The following is a 26,101-nucleotide window of genomic DNA, read 5'->3' on the forward strand; positions in this document are numbered from 1 at the left end:
ATTGTCTTGTGATCTCTTTTATTTGTGCGGGGTCAGTGGCAATGTCCTCCCTCTATTTCTGATTTTATTTATATGCATTTTCTCTTTTTTTATTTATTAGTCTAGGTAAATGTTTGTTGATTTTGTTCATCATCTCGAAGAATTAAATTTTGGTTTTCTTGATTCTCTCCATTGTTTTTTTGTTCTCAATTTCTCCTCTAATCTTTATTATATCTTTCCTTTTACTTGCTTTGGGAATTGTTTGCTATTCTTTTTTCCAGGTGTTCAGTTATGTCTTTGATTGTAGCTCTATGTTAATGTAAGTAGTGAGGGCCTATAAATTTCCCTCCCAGCACTGCCTTTGCTGTATCCCATAGGTTTTGATACGTTGTGTTCTTGTTTTCATTTGCCTTGAGATATTTACTGATTTCTCCAGCAATTTCTTCTTTGATCCAATGTTTATTTAAGAGTATGTTGTTTAATCTCCACGTATTTCTTAATTTTCCCCTTTTCCATCTGTTATTGAATTACAGCTTCATTTTATTATGATCAGAGAATGTGCTTTGTATAACTTCAATCTCTTCACATTTATATAGATCTGTCTTGTGACTCAATATATGATCTGGAGGAAGATCCACGAGTCCTTGAGAAGAATGTCTATCCTGCTTTTGGGGGGTGTAATGTTCTATTGTATGTTAGGTCTAGTTTGTTTATCATCTTATTCAAGCTTTCTGTTTCATTATTTATACTTTGTCCAAAAATTTATACAAACTGAGAGTGGTGTATTGAAGTCTCCAAATATTATTGAGGATAATACTTTTCCTTTTTTCATTTCATTTTTGTTTTAGTTTGGATTTGGTTTGCTCTTTTTTTCCCCTAGTTCTTCCTGGTATGAGTCCAGGTCTCTGATTTGAGTTCTTTCTTCTCTTTTAAAGTTAGAATTTGAACAATAAATATCTTTCTGAGCACTGCCTTTCCTGCATTCAATAAGGTTTGGAATGTTGTGTTTTCATTTTAATTTGCCTTAAGATAGTTCCTAATTTCACTTAAAGTTTCTTTGTGGCACATCGATTGTTTAAGAATGCCTTGTTTAATTTCCATATATTTGCCTATTTTTCAGTTCTTTCTGTTATTGATTTCGAAATTCATTCCATTGTTATTTGATAAGATACATTCCATGATTTTGCTATTTTTTTAATTTATTGAACCTTGTTTTATAACTAAACACATGGTATATACTGGAGAATGTGCAATAGAGAAAAATGTATATTCTGCTACTGCTGGGTGTAATGTCAAATACGCTGTGTCTAGTTCATACTATCATTCAAATCCTCTATTAACTTACTGATCTTCTGTCTAGATGTTCTATACCTTATTTGCAGTGGTGTATTAAGTTCTCTTCCTATTAACATAGAACCATCTATTTCTCCCTTCAAATCTGTCAACATCTGCTTCATATATTTTGTAACTCTGCTGTCAGGTGCATGTATATTTCTAAGTGTTAGGCATTCTTGTTGAACTGACTCTTTTATCAGTATCTAGTGACCTTCATTGTCCCTTGAAGTAGTTTAGAACTGTATGTACTCCAGAAAAAACATATTCTTAAACAATCCTTTCCTGTGGGTGCGAATAAATTGTAGGTAGGACCTTTTTGATGAGGTTGCTCAGTTAAGGTATGGCCCACACAATGAGGATGAGTCTTAACCCTATTACTGGAATCCTTTATATGCAGAATGAAATACAGAGAATACTACAGAAAGCAAGAAGCTGAAATTCAACAGAACCCAGAAAAGAACCATATGTATATCCATGAGACAGAGAAACCAAGGACCAAAGGATCATATGCAGACAGCCCCAGAATGCCAGTCTTTGGGAGAAGGCATCACCTTGATGACAACTTGATTTGGACTTTGTCATAGCTTAAAACTGTGAGCTTATGAGAAACAGATGTGGCTCAACCAATTGGGCCCCCATCTACCATATAGGAGGTCCAGGGTTCAAAGCCCAGGGCCTCCTGGTGAGGGCAAGCTGGCCCACATGGAGTTCCAGCCCACACGGGAATGCCATCCATCATGGGAAAGCCGCCCCATGCAGGAGTGCTGACCAACGCAGAGAGCTGGCACAGCAAGATGACACAACAAGAGACACAGAGGAGAGAAAATAAGAAGACATAGCAGAACAGGGAGTTGAGTTGGCACAAGAGTAATCATCATCTCTTTCCCACAACGGAAGGTCCCAGGATCAGTTCCTGGAGCTGCCTAATGAGAATACAAGCAGACTCAGAAGAAAACATAGTGAATGGGCACAGAGAGCTGACAACGGGGGAAATGGGAGGAGGGGAGAAATAAATAAAATAAATTTTTTAAAAAACAAAACTGTGAGCTTATAAATTCCTGTTTTTTGAAATGACCCATTCCATGGTATTTGCCTTGGCAGCCAAGGAAACTAAAACAGATTTTGGTGCTACTATTGCAAATACCAAGAGTGTAAAATAATTTTGGAATTGGAAATGTGTAGAGGTTGGAAGAACTGTAAGGCACTTGATCAAAAAGATCTAAACTGCTTTGAAGATAGTGTTGTTAAAGATATGGATGCTAAAGGTACTTCCAATGAGGCATTAGAAGGAAATGATAAATGTGTTATTGGAAACTGGAGGAAAGGCAACCCTTATTTTAAAGTGGCAGATAACTTGGCAAAATTGAGTATGTTGGATGAACAGCAGAACTTGAAAGTGATGAACTTTCCTCAGTGGTGCTGCAGGGACAATTACCGGACATTGTATGTCCTCCCATGGCCCACTGGATGGAACGTGGGAGAGTGTAGGCTATGATGTAGACCATTGACCATGAGGTGCAACGATGCTCAGAGATGTATTCACCAAATACAATGAATGTCTCATGAAAAAAAAAAATTTACATTTACAATCTTGTGCTACCAATACTACCATCCATAACCAAAACTTTTCCATCACTCCAAACAGAAACTGTGCACCCCAATAAATATTGACTCTCCATTCCTCCCTTCCCCCAACCCCCAGTAACCTGTAATCTACTTTCTGACTCTATGAATTTGCATATTCTAGTTATTTCATGTAAGTGTGGTCATATAGTATCTGTCCTCTTGTGTTTTATTTCCTTTAAATGATGTCTTAAAGGTTCATTCATGTTGTAACATGTATCAGAAACGTCATTCCTTTTTACAGCTGGGTGTTGTTCTATTGTATGTATATACCACATTTTGTTTGTCCGTTCATCTGTTGATGGACGCTTGGGTTGCTTCCATCTTTTGGCCATTGTGAATAATCCAGCTGTGAAGAGTGGTTTGCAAATATCTGGTCTAGTCCTTACTTTCACTCCTTTTGGGTATAAACCTAGAATTTTTATACCCAAATTTCTAGAAGTGGGGTTGCTGGGTCATTTAGTAATTCTATACTTAACTTTCTGAGGAACTCCCAAACTGTTTTCCACAGCAGCTGCACCACTTTACATTTCCCCCAGTGATGTACAAGGGTTCCTATTTCTTCCTCATCCTTATCAAAAATTGTTATTTTCCATTTTTAAAATAATAGTCATTCTAGTGGGTGTGAAGTGGTATGTTTTTTGTTTTGTTTTCTTTTGTTTTGTTTTGTTTTTTGAGATACCTGAGGCTGGAGATTGAACCCAGGACCTTGAATGTGGGAAGCTGGAGTTCAACCACTGAGCCACACTGGCTCTCCTGAGTTGGTTTTTGTTTGTTTGTTTGTTTTGCCTGTTGTTTTAGGTTTTTTCCCTAGGAGACACTGGGAATCAAACCCAGGACCTCCCATGTGGGAGCTACATCCACTCCGTCGTTGTGGTTTTGATTTGCATTTCCCTAAAGGATAATGGAGTTAAGCATCTTTTCATGTGCTTTTTGGCCATTTCTACGTATTCTTTGGAGAACTGTCTGTTCAGGTCTTTGGTCCATATTTTAATTGGGTTGCTTATCTTTTTGTTGTTGAATTGTAGCAGTTCTTTATATAGTCTGGATATTAAACCCTTATTATATATATGGTTTCCAAATATTTCCCCCCATTCTGTGGGTTGTCATTTCACTTTCTAGATAATGTCTTTTGATACATGTTTTTTTTAAATTTTATTTTGATGTAGTCCAATATGTTTTTCTTTTGTTGTTTGTGCTTTTGGTATAAAGTCTAAGAATCCACTGCCTACATAGTGCAAGATCCTGAAGATGTTTCCTTATGTTTTCTACTAACAGTTTTATAGTTTTAGCTCTGTTTTTGGGTCGTTGATCCATTTTGAGTTGATTTTTGTGTAAAGTGTAAGGTATTGGTCCTCTTTCATTCTTTTGCACGTATCACAGGGTTTTCAAACAGAGGAAGACTAGTCTCTTCAGATACCAGTGAGTAAGCTATTTCCATTGGTTAGAGAATCTTTACCGCCTAGGAACTATCATTCTTCCCCTGACTGCAAATATATGAACTTTTATCGTGAAGCAACTTACAAAAGAATACTTTTTCTAGAATCTTCAGAGGCTACAACTGAAATGACACTCTCTTCTGTTGCCCCTGACTGACTGGCAGAATACTACTTACCACACTTTGAAATGGACTTTACAGGAGTGGTTCTCAACTAAAAGGCTATTGCCTTCAGGGGTCAATTGGAAATTTGTGAAGATGTCAGATTTTTAATAAATGTTGAATTTCCCAAGAAGGAAAACTATCATGTAAATCAAGGGCAGATTACATTTTGTTTTATTTAGAACATAAAAAAAGAAAAAGAAAGTGATGAACTTAGATATATACCTGAGGAGATTTCTAAGCTAAGTGTGGAAAGTACATCAGTTTCTCCTTGCAGCTTGTAGTGAAATGAGTGAGGAAAGGATAAGGAGAGAACTGAACTACTAGGCACAACGAAACCAGAAACTGATGGTTAAAAACCTATAAAAAATACAACAAAGAACACAAACAGTAAAAAATAAAAGCCTGTCCAGAGCATATGAATATGAATATGTTCAAGTGTTCATGGGTGTTGTCTTGGTAGGTGGAGAATAACACGATAACAGAAAGAATATTGAATTCCTATCCTGGGAAGTTCTGCTATGTTCACTAATAGGACAGCAAGAATCCCCCAAGTACAAGAGGAGTGCCTAGTGAAGGAAGACAGACCATTACACCTGGTCCTTGATATTAATGATTGTACTTATGAAACTTTTCTCGTGGAATTGTAGCCTAGTATTATACATTGGAAGAATTATATATTGCCTAAGAGTAGCATTATATATTAGCCTAGTATTATATATTGCTTAAGAGTTGCCTCCTCATAGCCTCCTTGTTGCTCAAATGTGGCCTCTCTCTAAGCCAAACGCAGCATATAAACGCACTACCGTCCCCTCCGGAATAGGACATGACTCCTGATGATGAGCCTCCTTTGCACCAAGGGATTATTACCAAGCTCCAGCTACCAATGCATCTGGAAAAAGACCTTGCCCAAAAGGGGGAAATAGTAAATACAAATGAGTTTTTAATGGCTAAGAGATTTCATAGGAGTTCATTCCAGAGGTTACATTTATGCACATCTTAGTGGATCTCATTGACTGCCACAGTAAACAGTGTCTCAAATATTGGGCTCCTGAAGCCTCTAGAGACATCTAGACACTATAAGCGGGGCTGACAAGCTCAGGAATTCAGCACCCTGTCAGTGGGCCTTACTCTGTAATTTATGCTCCCCAGTGTAACAGAGTTAGACTCATTTATAGTTTTCCTACACATGGCTCTTCTGCCCTTTTATTTAACACTATACGTAACACTATACTTGTTAAATATATTTCCCAGAGACATAAATCTGTAGTCCATTCATGTGCCAGTTGAACTCTGAATCTCAGAAGAGTTGCAATACCTACTCTCCAGTTCAGTAGATTCACCCAGGACAGCTAACAAGGAGATGGTGATGGGCAATGCCCATCCCAAGGAGCAGAGAATGTCTGCAACTGCATCCATCTGCCTCATGGGATCTAAGCCCTCACTCAGTTAGAAACAGAGTGGACATCACCATCCCAAAATCCTCAAGACTGGGGAATGAACAAAGGAATAAAGTAGACCTATTATTATTTTATTATAGACATTATTATTCTGGCAATGGAAGAATTTGTATCATTGATATAAAGGAAATGGCCACCAGAGGTTCTGAGGGAAGACAGAGGGAGGAACAAATGTAATCTGGGACATTTGGGGACATTGGAATTGTCCTGCATGACATTGTAAAGATGGATACAGGCCATTATACATTTTGTCCAAACCTATAAAATTGTGCTGTACAAAGTGTAAACTCTAATGTAAACTTTAGACCATAGTTAGCAGCAATCCTTCAATATGTGTTCATCAATTGTAACAAATGTACCACACTAATGAAAGATGTTGTTAATGTGGGAAAGTGTGGGAGGCAGAGGGGGTGGAGCATATGGGAATCCCCTATATTTTTGATGTAACATTTATGTACTCTAAAGCTTATTTAAAAATTTAAATTTAAAATTTAAAAAAACCTCTCCAGATAGTGTGCTCTGAGACTAGAAGCAGCTCTATTAGGGCCCTCTCTGAGCTTCCGGAAAGCAACTCCCTTGAGAATAGGATTCTACATGAGGGCTTAACTGAACATGAAACCAGTCAGCCATTTCAATGAGAGTCAGGATTGAAAATGCTGTTATATAGGAATGATTCACTGAAAGTCCTTTCTGAAGAATTGGTCCCCCCTGAGCTATATGCAAAGCCAAGTTTTGTGAAATGTGTATGAGCAGAACTATTACCTACCTGAACTAAAAGGACAGAGAAGGGATGAATTAAAGGAAGAACAACTTCAAGGGCAGTACTATGGAAGCCAAGGTCTGGACCAAGGACATCTCCTTAGGCCAACAGGGTGGTCCCAAGAAAGTGTGTGCAGAAGGTGAGTCTGCTTCTGTTCTTGGAAGGAACAGGCTATCTTCTCTGTGCTTGGAGAGGGTGGGCCTTGCACCCTGTTGTTCTGGAAGAGTGCAGCCACCCCAGTGTTCAGATGGGTAGGGCATGTGCTCCAGGGTTTGCAGAAAGGCTGTCCACTGTCCTAATGCTTGGAGAGTGTATTAGTCAGCCAAAGGGGTGCTGATGCAAAACACCAGAAATTAGTTGGTTTTTATAAAGGATATTTATTTGGGGTAGGAGCTTACAAATACCAGGCCATAAAGCATAAGTTACTCCCCTCACCAAAGTCTATTTTCACATGTTGGAGCAAGATGGCTGCTAACATCTGCGAGGGTTCAGGCTTCCTGGGTTCCTCCCTTCCAGGGTCTTGCTTCTCTCTGGGTTCAGGGTTCCCCTCTTTCCAGGGCTTGCTTCTTCCTGGACTCAGGGTTCCTCTCCTCCTGGGGCTTCCTTCTCTTTCCTCTGTGTGCTTACTTCCTGAGGCTCCAGCTTAAGGCTTCAGCATCAAACTCCAACATCAAAAACCCTCAAACTCTGTCCTTTACCATGTCTTTTATCTGTGAGTCCCCACCTGCCAAGGAGTGGGGACTCAACACCCTAATGACATGGCACAATCAAAGCCCTAATTATAATCATGTCCAGGTACAGACCAGATTACAAACATAACCCAGTATCTATTTTTGGAATTCATAACCATATCACATGGCTACAGAAAGGATGGAGTCTTTACCCCAGTGTTCAGGGAGCACAGCCACTACATAAGTGCTTGGAAATGGTGGGGCTGCTGTTCCATTTGTTCTGGGGGACAAAACAATGATCTATAGGTGACTCTCAGGCATTGAAATTTAATGGAGTTTGTCCTGCTGGGTTTCAGAATTTTGGGGGACCTGTAATCCCTGTTTTCCTTTCAATTTCTCCCTTCTGGTATAAGAATGTCTATCGTATGCCTGTCCCTTCCTTGTATTTTGGAAAGCATATAACTTGTTCTGTAGGTTTCATAGTCCACATAGAGGAATTGTGCCATAGGACAGTCACAGACCACACCATAGCTGGTTTTGATGAGACTTTGTACTTAGCATTGTTACTGAAATAACTTAAGGCTTTGGAGATGTTGTGATGGAATTAATACATTTTGAATGTGGAAAGGCCATGTATTTTGGAGTCCAGAAGGCGGAGTGTGGTGGTTCAGAGCTAAATGTACCCAAGAAAACCATGTTCTTAAATTTAATCCATTTCTGTGGTTGTGAACACATTGTAAGCAGGTCCTTTTTGATGAGGTTACTTCAGTTAATTGAATCCAGATGGGGTCTTAATCCCATTACTGGAATCCCTTATAAGCAGAATAAATTCAGACATAGAGAGAAAGCAACAGGAAGGAAGAAGCTGAAATTCAAGAGAACCTGGAAGAGAACAGAGAGACCAGATGTGGGTGCCATGTGCATTGCCACGTGATGGAGTAACCACGGGCCAAGCATCACCAGCAGCCAGCCACAGAACGCCAGTCTTCAGGAAGAAAGTATCACCTTGGTGACACCTTGAGCTGGACTTTCTCTTAGCTCGAAACTGTGAGCTAATAAAGGCCCATTTTCCAAACTGATGCATTGCATGGTATTTTCTTTGACAAAGAAACTAAAGCAGCCCTTATAAGAGTGTTTGGCTTAAAGTCTGTTTTTCCTGATATTAGTGTATCTTACCCATTTCTCTTCTGATTACTGTTTACATGGTATGTATTTTTTCCATTCTTTCATTTCAGTCTACTTGTATCTTTGAATTAAAGTGAGTCTCTTGTAAATAGTATATAGTTGGGTCATGTGTTTTTATCCATTCTTCTAATTTCTGCCTTTTGACTGGTGAGTAATCCATTTACTTTTACAGAAACTCCTGAAAATGCAGGACTTTCTTATGCCATTTTTATATTTGATCTTTATAGGTCTTATGCCTTTTTGTCTTTCAATTCTTCTGTTACTGCCTACTTTCATATTTATTGGATTTTTTTCTGTTATACAATTTTGAGTCCCTTCTCATTTCTTTCTATATATGTATTTCATATATTTTATGGTAACCATGTGACTTAAATTCAACATCCTAAATCTACAGCAATCACATTAGATTTGATATCAACTTAACCTCAATAGCATACACAATCTATTTGCCAGTATCTCCTTGTCCCCAGGCACCTTTTGTTGTATTTGTTACAAATTATATCTTTATACATTGTGTGTTCATAACCATAGATTATTATTATTTTCCATACATTTTCATTTCAGGCCCTGTAAGAAGTCAAAAGTGTAGTTATATGCCAAAAAAATATATATATAATAGGAGAGTGGCATTTATAATTACCCATATGGTTACCTTTACTGGACAAATTTATTCCTTCATGACACTTCAGTCCACTCTATGGTGTCCTTTCCTTTCTGCCTGAATCACTCCCTTTAGCATTGATTGTAATACAGTTCTAATGGTGAAAAAGTCCCTCAGCTTTTGTTTACTTGTGAATATCTTAATCTCCCCCTCCTTTTTGAAAAACATCTCACCAGATATAAAGTTCTTCAAGAGTAATTGTTTTCTTTAGCACTTTAAATATTTCATCCCACAGCCTTCTTGCCTATATGATTTTTTATGTGAAGTTGGCATTTCATCTTATTTGGACTCCCCCATATGTAAAATGTTGCTTTCCTCTTTCAGCTTTCAGAATTTCCTCCTTGCCATTGGCATTTGATGGTTAGACTACTATATACCCAGCACGGTTCTCTTCAAGTTTATCCTGTTTGGAGTTTATTAAGCTTCTTGAAAGTACGTATTCATGTCTTTCATTAAATTGGGGAATATTTTATTTCTTTGGTTAAAAGAAATATTTATATATTTGAAAATTTCTTCTGCCCCTTTCTCTCTTTCCCTCTGGGACTCTCATAATACACATATTGGTATGTTTAATGGTATCTTAAGTTCTTTTCATTCTTTTCATTCTTCTTTTCAGCCTTAATCATTTCAATAATATACCCTTGAGTTTACCAGTTCTTTCTTCTTCCAGCTCTAATTTGCTATTAAAACACTCTAGGTAATATATTCCTTTCAGTATTGTGGTTTTCACCTCCAGTAATTCTGCTTGGTTCCTTTTTTTTTTTTTTTAATTTTATTTCTCTCCCCTTCCCCTTTCCCCAGTTGTCTGCTCTCTGTGTCCATTCACTGTGTGTTCTTCTGTGCCTGCTTGTATTCTTGTCAGTGGCACCCGGAATCTGTGTCTCGTTTTGTTGCGTCATCTTGCTGCATCAGCTCTCCATGTGTGCGGTGCCATTCCTGGGCAGACTGCACTTTTTTCATGTTGGGTGGCTTTCCTTACAGGGAGCACTCCTTGCATGTGGGGCTCCCCTACACGGGGGACACCCCTGCATGGCACGGCACTCCTTGTGTGCATCAGCACTGCATGTGGGCCAGTTCATCACATGGGTCAGGAGGCCTTGGACCGCCCATGTAGTAGGCGGATGCCCTATCTGTTGGGCCAAATCCGCTTCCCTTGGTTCCTTTTTAAAATTTCTGTTGAGTGATTCATATTGTTCAGTTGTTTTCCTGATATCCTTTAGTTCTTTTTTTATTTTTCTTTATGTGTTTGAGCACATGGAAGGTCGCTTTTTAAATTTTTATTTATTTTTTTCTTTGTTTTTAAAGAAGTTTTACTTATAGAAAATTTACATAGGAAATATAGGGAAATTTCTGGGAAGATGGGTGACTAGAAAGACATGGGACTCTCTTTTCTCACAGAAAAATAACTAGATGACAGACAGAAATGGCATGGGCAAAAATCTAGGGTTTAGGACACCAGAGGAAAGCTGGGCACCACCCAGAGGAGAGAGGGACACAGGAAAAGAATCACAACAGCAAAACTGTGAGCAAAAACCACAGCTGCAAATGCCGGCACCCTCATCCACACTATAGACATTTTAAAATTCTCCATCTTCAGAATGGAAGCTACAGACAAAGGAGACACGAGCAGATCCACCTCCTTGAGAACAGGGAGAGAGAGGGACACAGCCTAAGGCTGACTCGGCTTTTGATTCCAAAATTTGACCTGCTGTGCCCTACAAGCCCTACCAGGCCAAGAAGTTTTGTGCAATTGTTTGCCTCAGGAGCCAGCAAGGGACTAAAGAGATTTGATTCTCTCAATCTCCCTTCTACTGGCTGAGAATGGTTTTTGAGGATGCAGAGGGGAGTGGGATTCATCCCCACCTGGGAAAAGAGAAGGGCCTGCCAGCAAAGGTTGGAAAACTGCCTCTGAGAAAGTTTGAATTATGAGGCTCAGCCTCCAGGCAGGAAAATCTGTCACATTAATCTGGCCCATGTTGCAGTAAAAACACTCTGACCGGGCATTGAACTGAGAGAGCTGCCAAAAAGCACCATTTGCTGGAGGACCAAGGAAGTGCACATAAGGAAATTAAAAGTAAATGAGTAAAAGAGGCTTTTTTAGGCCTTTGTCCTTTGTAGCCTTCCTCCTCAAAACCCTTGGAAGTGGGTCTGCAATGCATTACTGGTTCTAGGGCCCACATTTAAGCAACTAACAGAAAATCCGAAAGACCCTGAACAGATTGAACCAAGAATCAAAGAACAACAGTCACACAAGAGACTTATACCACTAAAACTCCATGAAAGAGAGAGAAATTAAGCATTTGAGTAAACTCATCGCCCTAATTAGATGCCTAGACATCAGCAAAAAATTACAAGCTATACTAAGAAAATGGAAGAAATGGCCCAAGAAAAGAAATATATAAAAACCCCAGAAGAGATGCAGGATTTGAAACAACTAACAATTGAGATGCTCACAAATTTCCAAAATCAAACTAATGAGTTGAAAGACAATATGGATAGAGGGATAAAGGACATCAAGAAGACACTGAGTGAGCACAAAGAAGAATTTGAAAACCTGAATAAAAATGTAACAGAGCTCATGGGAATAAAAAATACAATAAGTGAGATAAAAAACACATTTAGAGGCATACAACAGCAGACTTGAAATGATAAAAGAAAGAATGAGTGACACAGAAGACAGAACAGCTGAAATTGAAGAAACGAAAGTACACATAAAGAAAAGAATGGAAAAAATAGAACCAGTGCTCAGGAAGTTGAATGACAACACAAAACACAACATCATATGTGTCATGGGAATTCCGGAAGGAAAGAAGGGAAAGGGGACAGAAAGCATATTTGAGGAAATAATAGCTGAAAATTTCCCAACTCTCACAAAGGAAATTAACTTATGTGTCCAAGAAGTGCAGAGTACCCCAATCAGAATAAATGCAGATACACCTACTCCAAGACACGTACTACTCAGAATGACAAACATCAAAGATAAAGAGAAAATTCTGAGAGAAACAAGGGAGAAACAAACCATCACATACAAGGACAACCAATAAGACTTACTGTGGATTTCTCATCAGACAGTGGTACAATACTATTAGGATACTGAAAGAGAAAAACTGCCAGCCAAGAATTCTTTATCCAGTAAAATTGTCCTTCAAATATGAAGGTGAGTTTAAAATATTCATATACAAACAGAACCAAAGACAGTTTATAAGAAAGCATCCACCTTTGCAGGAAATCTTAAAGGAAGATATATTAGTCAGCCAAAGGGGTGCTGATGCAAAATACAGAAATCTGTTGGCTTTTAAAAAGGTATTTATTTAGGGTAGGAGCTTACAATTATAAGGCCCTAAAGAGTTAAACACAAGGTACCAGAAGTGGTACTTTCTCACCAAATGTCTGCTGCCACGTGTTGAAGCAAGGCAGCTGTCGGTATCTGTGAGGATTCAGCCTTCCTCTTTCCTCTTAGGGCTCCATGGTCCCAGTTTATTCTGATCTCAGCTGTAGGCTGGAGGGCTTATTTCTTTCTGGGTTCAGCTGCTCTGGTCTCTTCACAAGGTCAGCTGTAAACTATCAGGTGAATGGTTCATCTCTCTTCCTGGGGATGCAGGATCAAAACTGACAAGTTCTCTCCTCTTCCATGTCTTTGGAGCTCTCTCTCTAGTCCTTTGTGTTCTTCTCCTTCTATCTGCCTTTTGAGTGAGTGCCCATTTATATAGCCCACCGAGGGGGTGGGACTCAACCCTGAGTTCCTCCTTACTGATGTGCTCAAATCAAACCCCCAATCTTTTCTTTTTTTTTTTTTAAAGATTTATTTAATTTCCCCCCCTCCCCTGGTTGTCTGTTCTTGGTGTCTATTTGCTGCATCTTGTTTCTTTGTCCGCTTCTGTTGTCGTCAGCGGCACGGGAAGTGTGGGTGGCGCCATTCCTGGGCAGGCTGCTCTTTCTTTTCACGCTGGGCGGCTCTCCTCATGGGCGCACTCCTTGCGCATGGGGCTCCCCCACGCGGGGGACACCCTTGCGTGGCACGGCACTCCTTGCGCGCATCAGCACTGCACATGGCCAGCTCCACATGGGTCAAGGAGGCCCGGGGTTTGAACCGCGGACCTCCCATATGGTAGACGGACGCCCTAACCACTGGGCCAAAGTCCGTTTCCCGAAACCCCCAATCTTAACATAATTTGATCAAAGACATCTTAGCTGAATCTAATACAATCAAAGGGCAACACACCCAAAGGAATAGACTAGTTTACAAACATAATCTATGTCTCTTTTTGGAATTCATAAATAATATCAAACTGCCATAGAAGCCTTACAACCTGAAAGAAAAAGACAGCAGAGAGAGGCTTGGAGGAAAGTATAGAAGAAAGAACAGTAGAACAGGTAGCCAAAATAATAAAATGACAGATGAAAATAAGATATGACATGAAAATAAAAAAATAAAATAGAGGAAGTAAATAATGCATTTATAGAAATATCATTGAATGTGAATGGATTAAACTCTCCAATCAAAAGCCACAGGCTGACAGAAAGGCTAAAAAAAACACGAGTCATCCATATGCTGCTTATAAGAGTCTCACCTTAGTCCCAGGAATACAAATCAGCTGAAAGTGAAAGGTTGGAAAAAGATAACTCATGCAAATAGTAACCAAAACAGAGCAGGGGTAGTTATGCTATTATCAGATAAAACAGACTTTAAGTACAAAAAAGTTATAAGAGTTACAGAAGACCATTATATATTAATAAAAGGGACAATGAACTAGGAAGAAATGACAGTCATAAATACCTATGTACCTAACAGAATATATATAAACATACATGTGGCAAATTCTGGGTAAACTGAAGGGAGAAATAGACCTTTCTACAATAATAGTTGGAGACTTCAACACATCACTCACATTATTAGACAGAAGATCAACAGGGAAATAGAGAACTTGAGCAATATGATAAATGAACTAGAACCAACAGACATACACAGATAGTTGCACCCAAACTCAGAAGATTCTACATTCTTCTCAAGTGCCCAAGAATCTTTCTCTAGTATAGACCACATGTTAGATCACAGTGCAGCTCTCAATAAGTACAACACACTCCTGAATAATCAGTGGGTCAAAGAAGAATATCACTGCAGGTGAAATCAGTAAATATATTGAGTTGAATGAAACAAGAACATAGCTTATCAAAACTTATGGGATATAGTGAGGGCAGTCTTGAGAGGGAAATTTATAGCCCTAAATGCCTATATTGAAAAAAGAGGAAAGAGCTAAAATCAAAGATCTAATGGAACAACTGTAGAGACTATAAAAAGAACAGCAAATCATTCCCCAAACAGCAAAAGGAAAGAAATAATAAAGATTAGAGCAGAAATAAATGAAGTTGAAAACAGAAAAACAAGAGAAAATCAACAAAATCAAAAGCTGGTTCTTTAAGAAGACCATAAAACAGACCAACGCCTAGCTAAACCAGTAAAGAAAAAATAGAAGATGCACGTAAATAAAATCAGAAATGCAAGGGGCAAAGTTACAGCTGAACCCACAGAAATAAAAAGTATCATAAGAGGATATTATAAGAAACTGTTTACCAACAAACTAGAAAACCTGGATAAAATGGACAAATTCCTAGAAATGCACAAACAACCTACACTCATGCTACAAGAAACACAGAACTTAAAGAACCAATCATATTGAAAGAGATTGACTCTGTCATCAAAAATCTCCCAAAAAAGAAAAGTACAAGACCAGACTGTTTCACAGTTGAATTCTACCATGCAATTCAAAAAGAATTAACACCAATCCTGTTTAAACTCGTCCAAAAATTTGAAAAGGAGGGAAAATTACCCAATATATTTTATGAAACCAACATCACCCTAATACCAAAACCAGATAAAGACATTACAAGGAAAGAAAATTACAAACTAATCTCTCTAGTGAATAAATATGCAAAAATTCCCAACAAAATACTTGCAAATAGAATCCAATAGCATATCAAAAAACTTATTCACCACAGGCAGGTGGTATTTATTACTGGTATGTAAGTGTGGTTCATCATAAGAAAAATCGATCAACATAATACATCACATTAACATACTGAAAGAACAAACCCACATGGTTATCTCAACCAAAGCAGAAAAGGCATTCAACCAAATCCAGCATTCTTTCTTGATAAAAACACTTTGAAGATAAGAATAAAAGGAAAATTCCTCAATATGATAACAGGTATATATTGAAACCAACAGCCAACATCATATTCAATGGGGAAAGGTTAAAAGCTTTCCCTCTAAGATCAGGGACAAGACAAGGATGCCCATCTTTGTTATTCAACATTGTGGTAGAATTTCTAGCTAGAGCAATTAGACAAAAAAAAAAAGGGGGGGGGAGCATCCAAATAATTAAAGAAGAAGTAAAACTCTCACTATTTGCAGAGGACATGATCCTATATTTAGAAAACTCTGAAATGTCTAATTCCAAAGCTACTTGAGCTAATAAATGAGTTCAGCAAAGTGGCAGGATACAAGGCCAATATGCAAAAATCAGTAATGTATCTGTACACTAGTATTGAAAAATCTGAGAAGAAAATCAGGGAAAATTTCCATTTACACTAGGAACAAAAAGACAAATACTAGGAATCAATTTAACCAAAAGATGTACAGGACCTGTATGCAGAAAACTACAAAACAATGCTAAAAGAAATCAATGAAGACCTAAACAAATGGAAAGACATTCCATGTTCATGGATTAGAAAACTAAATATCATGAAGATATCAATCTTACCCAACCTGAATTATAGATTCAATGCAATACCAATCAAAACTCCAACAGCATACTTTACAGAAATATAAAAGGTAATTACCAAATTTATGTGGAAGGGAAAGTGCACCTGAATAGCCAAAAGCATCTTCAAAAGGAAGAACAATGTGGGAGGACATTCACTGCCTGGCCTTGAAACATACTACAACGTTACAATAGTCAAAACATGCATGGTATTGGCATAAATATAGACACACTGAGTAGTGGAATAGAATTGAGGGTCCAGAAATAAACCTTCATTTCTATAGCCAACTGATTTTTGACAGAGCTACCAAGTCCATGTTACTGGTATAAAACAGTCTGTTCAACAAGTGATGCTAGGAGAACTGGATATCCATAAACAAAAGAATGAAAGAGGACTTCTATCTCACTCCCTGTGTAAGAATGAATTGAAAAAGGATCAATGACCTAAATATAAAAGTCAGGACCATAAAAATATTAGAAGAAAATGTAGGAAAACATCTAAGATCTTATGGTAGGTGGTAGTTTTTCTTATTTCTTACACCCAAAGTATAAGCAACAAAAGGAAAAATAGATATATGGGACTGCCTCAAAATTAAACACTTTTGCACCTCAAAAACTTTGTTAATAGGGTGAAAAGGCAGCTGACTCAATGGGAAATAATATTTGGAAATCACATATCTGATAAATGTTTAATATCCATGATATATAAAGAGATACTACAACTCAACAACAAAAAGACAAATGACCCATTAAAATATAGGCAAAAGACTTGATTAGGCATTTGCCCAAAAAAGAAATACAAATGTTGAAAAAACACATGAAAAAATGTTCAGCATCACTAGCAATTAAGGAAATGCAAATCAAAACTATAATGAGATATCATTTCGCACCTATTAGAATGGCCTCTATTAAAAAGACAGAGAACTACAAGTGTTGGAGAAGATGTGGAGAGATAGAAAGACATATCCCTGCTGGTGGGAATGTAGAATGGCACAATCACTGTGGAGGTATTTTTGGCAGTTTCTAAAGAGGTTGAGTATAGATTTGCCACATGACCCAGCAATACCACTATTGGGTATATACCCAGAAGAACTGAGAGCAGTGACACAAACAGAAATCTGCACACCAATGTTCATAGAGGTGTTATTCATGATTGCCAAAAGATGGAAACAACCCAGGTGTCCATCAACTGAAAAATGAAAAAACAAACTGCAATGTATACACATGATGGAATATTATGCAATTGTACAAAGAAATGAAGTCATGAAACATGACAACAGGGATGAACTTGGAGGATGTTATATTGAATGAAGGAAGCCAGTCACAAAATGACACATACTGTATGACTGCACTATTATGATCTAAATATATTGTGTAAACTCATGTAGTTAATAACTAGAATATAGGTCTCCAGAAAATAGAATAAGATTAGAGAATGGGAAGTTGAGGATTTACTTGTGCAAAGGGTTGTATGTTAATCTCTGTAAATGAATAGAAAAGGTGAAAGCAAACATAATGTTTGTAGCTAGCAGTGCTATTATATGGGTATGACAGTGATTGAAAGGGAAAGTCTAAGATCATGTATATTACTAGCAAGAAAGCTAAAAATGTAACATGGGACTGTATAGCATAAGAAAACCTCATGTGAAATATGAATATCGGTAATATTGCATATATCAGACAGTTATTATTTGAAATTGAACAAAAGTTTTATGTATGTTAACGTTACAAGATATTAACATCAGACAAAAAATTATGCTAAGTGAAAGAAACCAGAGTACTACATTTTGTATGATTCCGTTTATATAAAATGTAACTATAAATCAATTTATATAGATGAAATTAGATTAGTCATTATGTAGGGCTGGGGAAGGATAGAAGGATTGAGAGGTGCCTGCTGAGGGGTGTGAAAGTTTTTCATTTTGGAGTAATGAAATTGTTCCAAAAATGTTTGTTGTGATGAATGCACAACACCGTGATTATACTAAAAGCCATTGATTGTACACTTTGGATAGATTGCATGATATGTGAATGTATCTCAATAAAACTTATTTTTTAAAAAGAATGGAGGAAAAAGTCTCAAAGGACATTTTTGGGACATATTGAAAAATTGTAAACTTTATATCAGTGTTAAAGTTCTTGAACTTGATAACTGTACTTGAGGTAGTTACATAAGTGAATATCCTTGTTGGTAGGAAATAAACATGGAAGTATTAAATGTTCAAGGAGCATGGTGTATACAACCTGCTCTCAAATGTTTAGAAAATACATTGATAGGATGATATGGCATATGTGGTAAAACGTTAAAAGTTGATGGATCTGGGCAACTGGGTGTGGGCATTTTGGAATTTCTGTTTGGGTTTTATATTATTTTTGCAACTTTCCTGTAAATTTGAAATTATTTCAGAATACATGGCTCAAATTTTTTTTAAAAAAATACACTTAAACACTTATTGTGTTTAAGCCCTTTAAGCCACTCTACATTCTGGGATCCACTTGTTATAGCAGCTAGCATTATTCCTAGTAACACATAATTTGTCGCTTTTTTATATCTATTAGGTCTAAAGTTCAGAGGAGCTAACTGCTGCCCTGCCTGTCTTACCTAAAATATTGTTTCTGAAAGCAACTTTGTAAATTTCCAAAGAGCTCTAAGTTATTTGAGAGGTAATAGTCTTGCAACAGATGCATGTATAATAATCTTTCTTTGAGAAATACATCCAGGGAGATAACCAGCCTAAGTAAGAAAGAATCCAGCTTAGAATTGAGACATCTCTGAACAAAAGAAAGTTGTGCAACCCTAATAAATCCAGGGGCCCCATATCATCCAGTATAAACGCAGCCCCATATTTAAAAGAAACATTCTCAAATAGCTTACATAATTACTAAGAAATTTCATTCTTTACTTCAGATGCTTTAAGAAGTTTAATAGGACTCAATTCATAACCCACATAAACACATCTTAAATCTTTTCTTCCTGAGAAACTTGCAGAACTTCTCATGCACTTAATTCTCAAATGCTTTCTTCTCTCTAGCTCTGATTAGCTTAATTTCCTTCTCTCCACTGCACCTGTCTTTTCTTTCCTTTATCATTTAGATCATCTTAGCCTCTTTCCCAAAAAATAAGAGTCACTTTTTTTGTATGTTTGTTCTGTTTTGTTTTGGTGGGAGAAGATGTGCAAAATATGAATAAAATTTAACTGAAGAATAAAAGGTTCTCATTAGCTGTGAATTAACATTGAGATGTTAATAATTTTTGTCTTTTGAAACCAAAACTAACAATTTACCCATCTTCCATTAGGGATAAGTGTGTACTTCATGTCCTATAGTCATAAGGGTAGGAGATGGAGTTTGCACCTTAAGAAGCCAAAACAAAATTAGGGTCTCGAAACCTTGGTCTTTCCTGTTAATTACTGATTCCCTATTAAAGTAACTTTATTCCTGACTTTGTAGTTCTAATGTATGAGGTTATATGACTGTGCCAGTTAACATCCTATTGTCTCATGAGTGGATGGGGCTCAAGTGGTTTAGCTCCCACTTCCCACATGGGTTTGGTTCCCGGTACCTCCTAAAAAAAAACAAAAATAAACAACAAGCAAAACAAATTTAAAAAACAACTCAGGGAAGGTAATGTGACTCAGTGATTGAGCGCCAGCTTCCCACATACGAGGTCCCAGATTCAGTACCCTGGCCCCCAGTATCTAAAAAAAAAACTATCGTCTCTTACCTTCAAACCACCTTTCCATATCCTACTTTGTGGTGTGAGTCTATGAATCGCATTTTTGCTTTGCCAATTGGCTCCCAAGTAGGGATTTCTAATAGGTGACACTGAAGGGAGATTCCAAAGATAGAAGAGGAAAAAAGGACTTTCTTTTTCCTGTTTGCTTCCCCTTGGCTTCCTATCTGCTTCCTGTTCCTTTGAGCATCACTCTAGCAACTATTTTCACTCAGCAGTGAGAATAATGCTATGGGAAAGCAGTGGGAAGGCAGTGCTTTCCCATAGCAGAAGCAGAAATCAGTTTGAAGTTTTTCCAACACTCAGCCTCATCACAACCCTAACAGACACCAGCATAGCTGGCTCAAGTCTCCTCTTAAGAAGTATAGCTCATAGTTCCATGGAGACCATGTTCTGAACTCAGAGATACCAGCACCAATCTGAGTTTCACATCCTTAGGACCTTTCCTCCAAACTTACAAGTTTTAATCATTTCAAACACTTTCCTTTGTTTCCATAGCCCTGGGGAGATAACCGTTTCTATGATATCTTAGTGCTCTGTTTTTAAGCTTTTCTTATTGCATAGTTAACAACTATATACTTAGTTAACAATTCTTTGTGTTGATTTTTCTCTATTAAAATAATCAATATGGTTTTTGTCTCCTGAATGGACCCTGAAAAATACAGTAATTTGTCCCAGGAATGTTCCCAGGAAACAGACCTAGAAAGGTCAGATTTAGGAATTAGTTTAGTCATGTCTTTAGTCATAAATACACTAACATTTGCTAATAATCCATATTGTATTCATTTTTAATTACTGTATAGCAAATTATCACAAATTTAGTGATTTGGATTTTCTTTATCATATTCCTCAACATTCTAACAGCATCTGCCCACTTTCTGGTTGCACAGCCACCCTCATGTTTTTAGATATTTGTTATGGCATCACCCCACTTCTGGCACTAAAACTTGTATTAGGTTTTCATTGCTACATAATGATTACAATTTAACAGCTTAAGATAGTACACATTAATTTCTTTACAGTTTCTGTAGATCAGGAATCTGGACACAGCTTGCTGAGTTCTCTGCCCAGGGTCTCAGAAAGCTGCAAACAAGGTCCTGACTGGACTGAGTAGTTTTCTGGAGCTTGGGACCCTCACATGCTTGTTGGCCGAATTAAATTCTTGATACCTGTCAGCTGGGGATTGCTCTCAGCTTCCAGAGAACAGCTGAAGTTCTCTGTCTATTACCCTCTCACAGCCTGTCTCACAACATGACAACTGCTTCAGAGCTACCAAGGAAGAATCTTTCTATCCAGTTTGCTAAGAGTCTCATGTCTTTACATAATCGCTTCTCATCACCTTTGCCATATTCTGTTTGTTAGGAACAAATCACAGTTTCCAGTAAAGTACAAGGGTAAGGATTATACAAGAATGTGAATCATTAGGGATCACCTGATGGTGTGTCCACTATGCATTGTTGATTATACCACACAGTTGATTGCATTATTATCTGTGCTTGATTCTTATGAAATACATGCTGAAGTGATTGCCTTGGAGGTACTGGCTGCTGAATTTGACTGGTAGAACAGTAACGATGACTGTAGAATATGGTGATAAATCATTACAGTGCCCTGGAATAGTTATAGAATGAAAAATAATCTCAGGTCTTTAAACTCTGAGCTCAAATCATGGTTATAGAACCAGAATGTTTCTATGGTAGCCTTAAAAAAATCTTCTATTTCTTGTAGTCACAGTGCCAGTGTTACTGAAAATACAACCTTACATTTAATCATGTGGTTTGAAGAATTATAATGTAATTGAATTCACAGTTTCAGCCAACTGCTCATGTAAAAGTTCAGGGATTGATTGAGAAGGAGTGGAACCCTGTTTTAATTTCCTGGTTCCTTAAGTAAATACCATTCAACAATGGGAATTGATTGGCTTCCAGTTTTGAGGCTAGGAGAAGTCCGAAATTGTGGTATCAGCAATGGGATACTTTCTTCCCAAAGACTCTACTTTCTGGGGCTGGCTACTGGTAAACCTTGGTCCTTGGCTTTCTGTCACTTAGCAATATACATTGTCCTGGCTTCTCTTCCAGGTTCCTTGACTCCAGCTTCTTGCTTCTTCCCACTGTTTTCTTCCCTGTGGCCTTCTCTATTGGGCCTCCAGCAATAGGGTTAAGCCCCAACTTGTTTCATTTGGGCCACATCTAACTAATGTAATCTCATCAAGGGTTCACACCTATTCACAAGGGTTCACACCCATAAAAATGGATTAAGATTAAGAACAAGTTCTAATGAACTTGTTTTTCTAGGGTACATAACTCTAAGCCACTCTAGACCCTGAAACTTAGAATGGACACCTCTTTTTGGATTCAGAAGAAGCTGAGATTCTTAAATCCTTGAGTCACCTCATCTTTGTTTAAGTAGACTAGCATTTCTTTTTTGAATAATCTGTAACAATTTTATCTGAAGAAATTGCCTTGGAAGGGGATGCCCATTCTTCTCAAGATCTGTTCCAACCATACCTAGTTGCCGCAAGTCCTATGACGAGGGTTAGATTTTAGAATGCTTCAATTTCAGAATGCCTCAGGGGGATAAGTACAAAGTTTGACACAGAAGGAAATAGCTTACTCACCAAAATAATTGCAAAATTTTGCTAATTTATGTTGACAGAAATCCAGTAAATATCTCTGTGAATGGGTTCGAAGGGTATTTGACAGAAGAGGATAGAATATAACACTAGGTAGATGATATGAGACTATAACACTAGAATGAGTATAAGTACCAGTGGTTGTGGATTTAATGAGTCAGCTTGTTTGTCTAAAAGTTGCTCTGAAAGTTTACTTGGTTTGTTAATTGAAACTTGAACTCAAGGCTAGACTACTTTTAATGAGATTTGAGATGCCAAACTTGCCCTGATAGAATGTAGATAAAGATATTCTATGGATTGGGGAGAGAGTGTTGGAGTGGGTTATCATGTGCAAATCTAATCCCTATTCCTTTCCTGTATATCTCCTGAGAGAGCCCAGAAGACACTCAATTCACTATAGCATTGAGAAATAAATTAGTGAGTGGAGAATAAGCATCCTTGAAATGGCCATATGGAATGATGAGAAGTGCTGCCATTGGGTTTCCTGATTCTATGGGCAGAATGGGATCCCAGAGTAGCAGAGGCCAAGTGGTAGCACTTAATGGCCAAACAAGATGTGTCTACCGTGATGGGCATCCGGGAGGAAATGATACTCAAAATGTTTTGACTTGTATGAATCTTTGGTAATGACTAATTAATCACAGCATCCCTACAAATGAAATAGATGTCTACTAAAATGTTTCTTGGTCTATATAACAAGAAAAACTTCAGGCCTGGTGACCAGAATCTGATTTGACCTGCCACAATGGGGAGTGATCTCCTGTCATCCACTTTCTATACCTACACTAGTTCATATTCAGAGTCCCTTGATAGAAGGGTAGCACAGTTTCCTTTGAGGAAGAATCCTGCAACACTGCTGCAAATATATACTGTAAACTTCCTGCCATACCTTCCCCAAAGAGACCTGTGTCTAAAGTGACTGTACCCTGGGAAAGATAAAATACACAGATCTTTCAGGGGTTACTAGACATAGCTCCGTAGCGACATTAATTCCCAGAGATCCAAAATGCCACTGGGGGTCACCAGTTAGAATAGAAGCTTATATGGTCTGATGATAAAGCAATTTTTGGCCCAAATTAAAATTATGGTGGGCTCAGAAAGTCCACAAATCCACCCTGTGGTTATTTCCCCAGTTCCTGAGTGTATAATTAGAATATGCATACTTGGAGACTAGAAGAATGCCCATATTGAACAAAGGGGTGCTGATGCAAAATACAAGAAATCCATTGGCTTTTATAAAGGGTATTTATTGGGGGGTAGAAGCTTTCAGTTACCAGGCCATAAAGCATCAGTTATTTCCCTCGCCAAAGTCTGTTGGCATGTGTTGGAGCAAGATGGCTGCCAAAGGCTGCAAGGGTTCAGGCTTCCTCTTAGGCTCCATGGCCCCAGCTTCTTCCAGTATTGGCTGTAGGCTGGGACAAGTCTCATTTCTCTCCCAGGATTCTTTTCTCTTTGGGCTCAGCTGCTCTGTTCTCTCCTGTGTGTTTACTTCCCAGGTTCCAGCTCAAAAACTCCCACCTCTCTTCTCTGCAGTGAGGTTTCTCTGTGAGTCCCCATGGACACTCAATGTCTTACTGATGTGGCCCAATCAAAGCCTAATAACAGACCACTTTACAAGCATAATCCAATATCTATTTTTTTTAATTCATAAACAATATCAAACTGCCACGTGACTGTGGAACAAGGGCCATTATAATAGGAAAGGTCAAATGGAAGTAAAACCCAAGCACTGCAATGTATCGGGGGGAACTGCAGATATTGGTGTCACCATCAAAGTCTTAAACAGTGCAAGGCAGGTACTACAACTTTTCTTTATGGATGCAAGTTTTCTTTTCTCTTGGGTAGAAATGCTGGATTGTAGGGCAGGTATATTGTTTAATCTTTAATAAACTGCCAAACTGTTTTCCAAAATGGGTTGTAACATTCTACCCTCCCATTAGCGATGTTTGAGTCATGTTGTTCCATACCATCACTGACATTTGTTATTCTTAGTCTTTTAAACTTTTAAATATTTTTATGGGTGTGAAATTGTACCCTGTACAATTTTTTTCACTGAAATTTTTAAAGGGAGACAATGGAGGCAGTTTACATTGTCAGGTTCAGAATTTTTTTACACACAAAAAAATTCTCTTAAACATGTCTTTTTTTCTTTCTTCTCATTGTTAGCTCTTTATCTGTCAGCCTCTCCCCTAGATCCTGGCCTTGGTAATTATCAGATTATTGGCTACTTCAGTGAAAGTAGTTTCAGGAAAATGATAGGGGTAAAATCCAGGGTGCAACTGGTTGGGTGAACCATGTGTCAGTTCTCTTCATATTTTCATAAGGAAAACAATCCCTTACCATAGCATTAGTTGGTAACGTCAGTTTTGCTGAATATTTCACAGAGATGGAAGAAGAGATTTACACTGCATAGCTCACAGAGTTTCCCAGAAAAATCCTCATTAGATTTCTCCCAAATCCCTTTTTCCAACTATCAGCAAGTAGAGACCTCTGAATATCTCTTACTCAGCTTCTGTCTCCAGTCTGCATTGTTCCATCTGCTCATGAATACTGTCTTCAGTTTGAGAAAGGTCACTATACTGAAAAGGATATCAAGCTAAAGAATATCACTTTCTTTATAGGGCAATGACAGGGTTTATAAATGTAAAAGAAAAAATGTTCTGGTACATGGACTTTCCTCCCTTTTTTTGTAATCTGTGTGGATTTTTTTGGAGGGGGTCCTTTTCCCCCTCAATTACCTTTGGTGGCCTGGTTATTTACATAATATGAAAAAAAAATACTTCTTTCAATATAATGGTAAAATTACGGAGGAACACTGCAATTGTCACCTTGCATAAAAAGATCTTCCCAAAACAAATAAATACTAAAACAAAACAAAATAAAAAAGCCCTCCTCCACACCACCACTACATCTACAACCCTTCAGTTGCTACTGTTAAAACTGTTTGGAAATCTAGTAAAACATGGCCTCTCCTCACCTTTACTCTGCACAAATACGGACAGTTGCTCTGTTGTACCATCATGGTGATGTATGGTTTTTTTGAATTAGAGTTGTAACCATCCCAGCAAGAAAAGTAAGTAATAACTTTGATGAATGTTTATAAAACGCTTAATAACAGCAACTTCCAGTATCATCCTACAAGGGAAAAAATTTGCAATACCATACAATCTTGTATTTTCTTTGGCAGATGAGGAAATATCTAGGTAAAATTTAGAATTACCTAAGAAGATACAGTATCATTCCTTGTGGAATGAAAAAGAAATAGATTAAACTTAGTAAATGCTCTGTGATGCTTCGGAGTATTATTGTTACTCTTCACTTTATCATTTTTTTAAAAAATACAGCATAAATAAGCATGTGTTTCTTTAATGGCTTAGTTTTGAAATTGCTATTGTTTGGATTTGTATAGAAATATAAGGAAATCTTGAGTAATACAACTATCAATGATTGGTTGAGTAATAATAGTTATGGAATGGAGTCTGCTTTCAACCTCAGGCACTTAGTGTTCTCTCTCCTTTGTCATTAACATTGCATTTACTGAACACCCAGTATGACCTGAAAAGGTACAAAGGGTAGTTCATATCTCAATCTCAGCTCCCAGTCTGATGAACTGACAGACAAGTAAACCAATTATTGCAATGCAGTATATTAAAAGAGAGACACAGGGAAGCGGCTGTGGCTCAATCAATTGGGCTCCCATC

Source organism: Dasypus novemcinctus, chromosome 2, assembly GCF_030445035.2.
Source record: "Dasypus novemcinctus isolate mDasNov1 chromosome 2, mDasNov1.1.hap2, whole genome shotgun sequence".
Lineage (NCBI taxonomy): Eukaryota > Metazoa > Chordata > Mammalia > Cingulata > Dasypodidae > Dasypus > Dasypus novemcinctus.